Raw genomic sequence first — 6,749 nt, 5'->3', positions numbered from 1 at the left:
CTATGTATTATAAACAAAGACAAATTTTAAAATGAGTTCATACTACGTTTTTCTACTAATAGTTTGTTTCACTTAATATAACATGGCCATTTTTCCATGTCCATACACAATAAGTGTAACTTGCTCATTTTAATCCACATGTAAATTTTCTTAATATGGTTAAATCGTGTTATTTAAGCAATCCCTTACTGATAACATTTAGATTTTCTTCTATATTTTTCTATCATGTAATTTTTTGCTTCTGTCTTAAGCACTGTCCGTTCCCTTCTCACTGACTTCCAGTTTGTAAAGTAACTTCACTGTAACCACGACCAATAGTTTCATACTTGGATCTGTCATTTCAATATTGGTAGGAAGAATATTTGGACTCAATTTCAAGCAATAAAAACCGAACTCAAAGTAACTTAAACAAAAGGGTATTTATTGGTTCACAAAACTGAAAAATCCAGAGGATATACTCGCTTCAGGCACGGATGGATCTAGGAGCACATTGTCATCAGGACTCAAGTCTCTCCATCATTTGGCTCCGCTTTCCTCTGCACTGGCTTCATTCTCTCACTGGCTCATTTTATATGGTGGACCCTGCTGGTTTGAGCTTGTTCATCCTACAAAGGTAAGCAACCTCAGTAAATACAGAGTTTCTGAGCTTTTCCTCTTCCACTGTTCAGTAAACTCCTAGGGTTGTGTATCACTGGATCAACTTGAATCACATGACCATTCCTGAATCGAATCAATCACTATGATCAAGGAGATGAACTATGCCGATTGATCAAATCTGAACTTCATGTCCACACATGAACCCTAAGGTTAGGTCAGACTGTCTGGACTATGTGGACTGAAAATAGGGAGCTATGGTTCCAAGAAACATCAGGGAGTTGTTAGGAAGAGATGGAATAAATGCTGGCCAATTAAAAATAATTGATATCAATGATAACATTGGATATTGAAAAAGCTTAATCTCTGCTCATAAAGTTGAATTGTAACAGCTGGCGTTATTCTTTCTTGATAAAAGTATTCTGAAAAACACACACATCATGAGTATGTCCTGTCGTCAGGAAGCTTATAATCCATTTGTATGGAATAATCATGTCCAGTAACATACTCTGGATGATACCATAGAGTTTCAATATAAGTATTAAGAGTCCGAGAGCTCAATGATCTAGTTGACATAATGCAAGATGACTAGTCTCCCAATGGAAAGTAGTTCTGTGAGGCTATTCAAGTCAGTGGTAAATTTGAAATTCCTGGAAAGCTTTTGTGTTCAAGTCTTTTGCCAAGCTGAACATTTCTCATTTCTGTGCTGTTGATTCAGACTCAATTTCTGTATTACTGCAGGAGAGAAATTGACAGTGCTTTTTATTTGCTATACTCCTTCAGATCTGGTAGAAGGAGCTCCAGGTGCTGAAAATGATCAAATATATATAGGCTGAGGCTTACTCTGCACTTAAATAAAAAGGACTGATGCTGGTCAAAAAGTATACAACACGGTCCTTCCTGTTGAGAACATGAACTCCTGGTGGAGTGAGGTGCAGGCTGCTTCAGTTCAAAACTCCTTGGTGGAATTAGGTATAAGGTAGGCTGAGATCAGTTGTAGTCTGTTCCAGGACAGCAAGTTTGATTGCAGCAATGTGTCAAAAAAGGCAGGCAAGGGCTGAGTCAGATAAATAAGTAAGTAGGGTATCTTCAGCAGGGCCAGCTATACCAATGACAAGGGTATAACGAAGAACATGTAGTTTAATATTGAAGTTCTGTAAATTAGTTTTTACCTGGATTACTCCAGGCTTAATCCATAGTGTTTATTCTGGATACATTTTTCAGATCTTAAATAGCCAGTCGGGTACAGCAGCTTTCACCTTCCTGCTCATTTGCCCAATAAGAATTTTCAGCTCAGAAGGCTATATTCTCAGTCCAGACGTGAGGTTGTTTAGGTGTCTGTTCCTACACCTGGGAATAATAGGGTTCATCAAGATTGGCACTACTTTCTTTGGTAATCAAAATCTCCATCTTCTATAATTCAGCACATCTCTGGCAATCAAACACAAGTCAAGGCCTCAAAATGGTTGAATGGTGCTGCTAGACTTAGATGAGATCTGAGGCATGGAGATAGTAGGTAAGAGCTTAGGTTTGAATTTTAGGTTTTTTTGCTTTTTCAAACATCAATTCTCATACAATGTTCATTAGACTCTTGAAAGATGATCATCCTCACCTTAAGCCCCTCATTTTGACTGAGTCTGACAGGAATAACGGGAATGACTGGCAGTGTAGATCAATGTCTTTTTCTGTACAGAAGAAAAATCTAGCTATTTGGAAGGTAGTAAAAAAAGCTGAGTTGCAGATTTCTTCTTTACAAATAATAGTTGTATATACAAGCAGGATGGTCATTATTTTATCTTTATTTGTTGACGGTAAGCAGTCTAGAGTAACCAGGCTTAGGCCTCGATTGATGATTTGAAGACTGAGTCATGTTCTCATAATTAGTCTAGTGGATAAGAGACATATAAAGAAACCATTCCCAACATTTAACCAGTGCATTCGTTAAAGTAGTTGAGGACATCTGGCCCTTAAGTCAACTGTGAAGTAAATAAGATTTCAAAGTCTACTTGTTTAACATGATTTGGTCTGGAAGTTCACAAACTGAATCCTTCCTGCAGAAACAGGTAAGTTGTCTCAATGCCTGAGGAATGAAGTTGGCCACTCTGAATCAGTGTTAAAACAGTATTGAGACAGGTAAAATTCCATGAACATATCCACAAGGACAAGGGACTGTGGTCTTGTGACATTAGGAAGCACAACAGGAAGCTTGAGTCTACTGACAAAATCCTTAGCTGAAGGATTTGTAAATTTTTTTTCAAGTCAGTCTACATTTCCAGCAAAAAAGATTATACACAATTTGAGAATCTCAGCAAGTGCCTACCTCAAAATATCCCTAATATCTACAGTTGATGGTACTAGACATCAAGACCCATCTTAAAGGAAAAACATTCACTGGCTAAAAGAAAACTTCCCAAATGGCCACATTTTAAATCACATCAGAAAAGATGTTCAAAGATGGTCTCCTGTGGATCAGGTCTTACATGTAGTTAGAGCAGAGTCTAATTTTAGAGCAGAATATGCCGAGCAGATATGCTGATGGTGGAGGAATTATTTTAGCTTATTAAATGTTATTAGCTCATTTATCCTGGAAACAGCAGTTAAAAGTAAATAAAAACCAAGCAGTAGTATTACTGCCACTGATTGAGTCATAGTGACTTGTAGTTTGAGAATAAGATGAATGATAAAACCAGGTACCCTTTTAGTTAATGTTGCCAGAATTTGAATTCTGCTTTCATAGTTAATGGTTATCCCTTGCACATGAAGTAGAGTACCATGGTTGATGATGGGAGGTCCGATGAACAAGTTGGTCTACTATGGCCTCAATGAGGCATCAGTTTCAATACCTGGCAATTCAGGTATCCAAGGAGGATCAAGATTTCAGATTCACATATTTCAAGTACCACTAGAGCATCTGGTGTTTGTGAAAGAAGTTGGGTAAGGGGGTTTGTCAGTGTAGAGTACATATGGTTTATTGTCTATATCCAAACCCACGAATTACTGTAAGTCCATATGGGGGTAGAGCATGATTAACTTAGGTTCATTTGATACACTTTTGGCCCATATAACTACTTAGGGGCAAAGTTCTTGCACTTTTCTGAGTCTGTCCATAGTAAGTATTCCTAAGAATGTTCAGCACCAACTGAACATGGACTGTGTTGGGTAGAGGTACAGATCAGAATATCATTCAGGTCGAACATATTGTTGTCTAGAGCACTGTTTTTTCAAAATGTGCTCTGAAGAACTCTAGGTGCTGTAAAGAAGTCTCTCCTTAGGTGTCACCATGGTGATAAAGGAAGATGCTTGTGGCAGATTTCAGGACCCCCACTCTGCTTCGTCCAGAGCAACTTCACTTTTACTTTGGGCTTCCACAGTTTTCGTCCAAAGGGCTTCATGGCCACAAAGCCTTTGGAAAACCAATGATCTAAGAATAAGTTGTTCACAAAATGCTGAAATACAAAAAATAGGTCACAGAAACCAGAAACTGTGTAAGCAAAGTCTTTGGTAAGCCAAGGTGTTTTCCTATTCATTCTTCCCCTAAGGTGGGCCACATTATAGAGTTATGAAAATTAACATTCAAGTCTGTTATAAATTCTCATTTCCTGAAATTGGGCTTATGACTATCAGAGAACAAGGTCTTAAATGACAACAGCACTAGGGTTTTTGCAGTCAGAATACAGCTGCAAAATGCATTGATTTCTTTGTAAATATTATTCCAAGAAGTCCATGCTAGATGACTTCTTTTCAAGCACTGATCTCAGTGGGCCACAACTCAGAAATTCTAAGAAAATATCTCCTCATCCCTCCTCTCCATTTTTTCCACCCACTTCCTCTTTTCCCTTCCCAATCTTCTCACCCATCTGAGATGCAATGACCTTGAACTAGGTTTATAGCACAATTCTAGGGACAGAGAAATACAACACTGTATGTCATAGAATCCATCCAAATTTGGATGAATTAACTTTCCCCCACCCCCTTCCCCAGTATTCCCACAAATCTTCTAGAGGTTTCTTTGACAGAAAATCAAGGTAATGGTCAAGATAAAGAATTCTCAGATGATGGAAACATACTAATTCAAAGCTGTTATTGATAGGAAAAAAGGGATGTGTGTGTCGAAGATGCAGTTTATTCCTGGGTCTCCAGGGCAATCTGTTGGCATTCAAGAAGCACTGGCTATGCCACTCTCAAGCAGTTGCCTCATTCCACTGAAAGGAATGCTGTAAGATGACATTCTGTGTTTGATTAAACTTAGAATATACCAGACTAAACAGCCAAATGATAGTTGTGTTTTTTTTTGCTGCCTTATGATATCCTTGAATACACTACACTGCATTATCAATTAGAGAGGGGACACATTTTATAGTATTTTTACCACCTTACTGGACTACGAAGCTCTGTATGTATGACATATATGTTGTGTATGCAAATGCACATACATGAACAGTACTGAAATGGATGGTACAAATATTAATTAGGGGATAAAAGAACCATCAATAAGATCTTAAGACTTAACAAAACAAAGGCATGATTTGCACAGGGATTCCCCAATCAATTAGGCCATCTTTGTGAAGGCTACAAAGACAGACAAAAAAATCTAACAGTAGCTTTGTTTCATGTTGAGTAGTGTTGTCAGATGAACATGTGTCTTGTTGACTGGACAATCTACCATCATAGTCTGCTCCTTAACCTCAGGGGTGTTTCCATGGAATTCTGGTCTAGGACAGCTATTTCAGCATTACATTTATGACATCCTGTTGATGTCACCAGATCAGGAAGCTAGAACACTTTTCTGGGGTTCCCAACCTGCAGTCATTTTAACACTGTGGGTTGAGGCTAAATTAATTCCAAGGAAAGAACTGGACCAGGAGTCAGAAGGTTTGGCCTCTACCACTTGATACCCTTGGATAATCTTTCAAATCCCATTTCCTCATTTACAAAACAGGATTATAGTCTAGTGTGTGATTCTGATATTAACACATGTAAAAGTGCTTTGAGACTGTAAAGTGCGATAAAAACATAAGGGATTACCATATAGGTTCTACCTGGATGTCTCAAGTGGCCTTTTCTGGAATCTGATTGAAGCTTTTTGAGATGCTGGGTAAAGGATTCCTTTGTAAAATTCCTTACATTTGTGTGAAAAGTTCTGGTTCCTGAATAATCCCAAAGGTGCTATGAGGACTTCACTAGGCCTTTGTTTTAATCCCAATGGGTCAGAATATCTGCTTTCTCATTCAGTAGGATACTACAGATTTGACGTGGAAAAAGAATAGCGTCCAGTGACCTGCATGGGATCCTCAAAACTTCATAAACATTTGAGATTGTGGTTTGTGGTCCAATGTTGTTCTCAAGATGTTACCATTCTCCAGACAATGTTGACAACTAAGAATCCCCTGGGTCCAAATTTATTATGTGTCTCTGAAGGCTTTAACTGAAGAAACAAAATACACACTCATGGAACAAACTGAGCCTCTGTTGTGATGAAACAGTTCCAGCTATTTGGCTTGAGGAGTTTGACTTCACATAAAGGATGGTGCTCAATCTGGGTAGAGCAGGACAGGAATGGAGGTGAAGACCACATCATGATGGTTAAATGTCCCTTGGGTCACAGTGGTCCACTGGAATGGTATCTTCTTCAGTAGTAAGGTGGCAGAAATCACCATGGACAAAAATCCAGGTACCAAATCTGTAGGCTGAGAGAACAACACAAGGAAGATGGTCAGAAAGTCCAGGGACAAAATAGGTAAGCTAACGAACACATGGAATTACAAACACAGGACTCTAACACCGGAGTGGCTCTGCAGTCAGCACATCAGCGGCCGGATGTGTACTAATTCTTGATAAGCCGCACTGAGAAGCTCAGAGAAATGAAAAAAATGAGCTTTATAATCAACAATCAGTGATGATAAGAACAAAGAGTTCTCTGGCAAAGTTTCCAGACTCTTGAAAATAACCATCTTAGAAACTGCCCTCAGTCTTATACTTTAGGGGAGTAATTTGATTGTATTCAGGCTGCTGGGCAGTGGTTGGTGGGGAATAAAGAAGGGCTCCACAGGAGCCACAAGAAGAATTGAATTTAAGTTTACATACTAACACCAAGCCAAAGGAGATATTGCCCTTCTCCCTTTCCAATGCCTTTCCTAAATTGTCTTATTCATTTT

The 6,749-nt window shown here is 38.7% G+C and overlaps 1 long non-coding RNA gene across 3 annotated transcripts in view; it reads right to left on the bottom strand.

Annotated features, from left to right (window-relative positions):
• Window positions 1-400: 400 nt before the first annotated feature.
• Window positions 401-6,749, bottom strand: part of LOC102752466 — an 8,699-nt gene continuing 2,350 nt past the window's right edge. Inside the window, exons 3-4 of one of the 3 annotated variants that reach the window (XR_001513595.1) lie at window positions 5,620-6,281; window positions 401-4,040 (exon numbers count right to left, since the gene is read on the bottom strand). This is a non-coding gene — a long non-coding RNA (uncharacterized LOC102752466). Of the gene's footprint in view, window positions 6,282-6,749 lie in introns of all 3 variants that reach the window. The other 2 variants (XR_001513594.1, XR_435592.2) reach the window with 2 other exon arrangements.

The sequence above is a fragment of the Myotis davidii genome, unplaced genomic scaffold, assembly GCF_000327345.1.
Source record: "Myotis davidii unplaced genomic scaffold, ASM32734v1 scaffold478, whole genome shotgun sequence".
NCBI lineage: Eukaryota > Metazoa > Chordata > Mammalia > Chiroptera > Vespertilionidae > Myotis > Myotis davidii.
Note: the sequence above shows the minus strand (reverse complement) of the source record. Positions and strands in the feature narration are given on the sequence as shown.